Source organism: Pinus tabuliformis, chromosome 1_1 (genome assembly GCF_031772625.1).
Source record: "Pinus tabuliformis cultivar Carrire ecotype Pingquan chromosome 1_1, CPIR1, whole genome shotgun sequence".
Classification (NCBI taxonomy): domain Eukaryota; kingdom Viridiplantae; phylum Streptophyta; class Pinopsida; order Pinales; family Pinaceae; genus Pinus; species Pinus tabuliformis.
The window spans coordinates 947,382,656-947,385,571 of NC_142297.1; positions in this window are offsets into that span (position 1 = coordinate 947,382,656).

Here is a 2,916-nt window from a genome sequence, read left to right on the forward strand (position 1 = left end):
GTCTAGACACATTAGTCTGTGAATTTGAATTTACACATCATAACTTAGGCTTAATGCTCTTTTATGGGTTTTTATGAGAAAATGAATGAATTGAAGGGGTGAATTTTCATGAGGGGATTTTAGTACTTAGAACCTAAAATTTATTGGGCTGAGGGTCTGGTCCCTCCAGAAGTCAGAGAAATGTTGTGAGCCCCTTTAACTTAAGGTTTAGGTACTCTTTACCCTGCTTATGGGAAATTAGTGAAAAGGTAAAATGAATGGGGAAATTAATCACTTGACTTCGTAACTGTCTCATTGTCATCCACACTTTAAGCAATTTGATGATGAAAGTAAGTGACATGATTTTATCCAATAAATCACCATAATTATGCAACCATTCAATTACCCATCTACTCATCCTACCATTTTTTCTACTCTTTATTATGGTGCACTTAAACTAGCAAACCCTTATCAAACTCTTTTCTTTTCTTTTACAATACAAATCTATCTAAGTCTATCCTTATTACATCCAAGGGCTCAGATTAAACTGTTGAGCTCCTTATTTATTTACTCTACCTATCTACTTATCTGCCAGGATTAAACAGTTTGGTCAGATTTTATTCTCTATCTCTAAGCATGAAATTGACAACATGGAATACCCAGGATTAAACTGTTTGGTTACCATGGATTGTGGCATAACAACAATTTTCACACAATCATTATTGTGTAGAAAGTAAAATAGTAGTGGCATTTGGACTTGCACACTTTCATGGTCTTTTTCTTTTTCCTTGGGGTTCATTTTTCATCTTTTCTTTTTGACCTTTTTTCATTCTTTTTGTCCTTTGATTTTTCTTTTAGGACATGCCCTCTTTACATTTTCTAATTTTTTGAGTTTTTGAATATGGAAAAAATTTGCAGCAAGCAAAGGTATGTACATATTACAAATTTGACCTCATCCATTCAAAAATTATGACACCTATTGGTATAGGAACATAACAGGAAGGAGACACCATTTTCGATGTGTAAACAATTAGAACAACAGCAATCAGAGGAAGCTGGCACGGAAAGACAAGCTTCAGAAAATCAAGTGTGAAAAGGGAGACACGATCTCTACATATCTGAACAAGCTCACCACCTGCAGGGATGAGCTTGGAAGTGTAGGGATCACAACAATCGATGACAAAATGGTGAGTCTATCTCTCCTCGGTCTTCCTAAGAGCTGGCATAGCTACCAAGACTCGATAAATGGAAGAGAGAAATTGCCAGATTGGGAATGACATTGGTCAGATTTGATGCAGGAGGAGATATGGAGAAGCACCAGAGATGGATCTTCTGCATCCAAAGAAGATGAAGAAAATTGTGCCTTAGCGAGTAAGGCAAAGAAAGGGAAGGAGAAGGATTCTCATCCCAAATCCAGTTCTTCCCATGGTGGGAAGAAGTTTGACAAATCGAAAGTGTGATGCTTTCATTGTCATGAGGTGGGCCATTTTGCTACAAATTTTCCACTGAAGAAATCCAAGAAGGGATCCTTGGAAGGATCAGAAGGTGAGGCACTAGCCTCACAGTTCGAGTTGGATTTCACACTCTTCACATGCATGGTTTCATCCATGGTGGGATGTGGTTGGTTTCTTGACAGTGGAGCTTCTTTCCACATGATCGGTGACAAGAGTTTGTTCAGTACATTGGAGGAGAAAGATCTCCAGATACTCATAGTGATGGGTAAAGATGAAAAGTATAGTGTCTCAGGTGTAGGCATGGTTGTTTTTCAGAGGGAGCATGGAGCTCGCATTACCTTGACTGATGTGAAGTATGTGCCAGGACTAAAGAAAAACTTGGTATCGATTGCAATGCTGGAAAACAAAGGCTATGATGTAGCCTTCAGTAAGGGAAAGGTTTTCCTTCGACACATCACCACGAGACAGGTGAAGAAGATCGGTTAACGAGTCAAGAACATGTATGCTCTTGAGGTTCAAGATGCATGCAAAGCCTTGAGGAGCAAGGCAACTGATGGAGACTTGGTGGTTGAGAGGGAGAGTACATTACCTCTCAACATGCAGCGCCAGAAGAAGTATTAGACATTTGTTGAGGAGCCACAATTGGTGAAGCAACTTCAGGAGGTTGTGGAGCAGCCACAACTAGAGAAGCTGAGAGGAGACCGAGCGGAGGAATCCACTCATGGAGAGACCTCCTGTAGGGGGAAATTTCGAGCCAATTGGGCAGAGGGAGCACATGCATCCATACCTCTAGGTAGGAGGTGGGGTGATGTGGAGTGATAGTTCCAAGAAGGTTGGAATAGGGGCAGGATCATTGAGGTACCCAGCCTCTTTGATTAGACCTTGCTACGGGAGCCCCGACGAGGAGTAGCAGGACTAGCTGAGTGGGTAGAGGCAGATGCGAATGGAGTTGCAGAGAGAGCTACAGTGCAGGAATCCCAAGGCAGTGCAGAGATAGCAGGCTGCAACAATGCGAGAGGCAAAGGAGTGTTGCACCAGTGCAGGATGGCACAGAGAGGTGTACAATGGTGCAAGATGCATGGAGTGTTGTAGCATCTCAGAGGTCACAGAGGGAGCACTTGTCAACGGCAGAGGGAGCTTCAGCATCAGAGGGTGTTTCTAGTGCAACAGGGAGGTCAGTCAGTAGATTTTTTTGTTTCTAGAGTTGCTGGAGCAACAACACTTGGGAGAAGTGTTGCATGCAGAACATTCCAAAGGTTCAGGATTGGGTTCGAGTTGAATGCCTTTCTTGTTGAGAGGGAGTGTTGAAAATGGCAACAAGAAATGCTAAAAATAGCATTGCTATAAATAGCAGTTCGGGTACCAGTGTTGGACATAGCAACAAGGAATGAAAAATGGAAGTGCTAAAAATAGCATTGCTATAAATAGCATTTTGGGATAGATTCCTATTTTAGTTAGTCCTTGAACTAAAATAGAGAAGTAA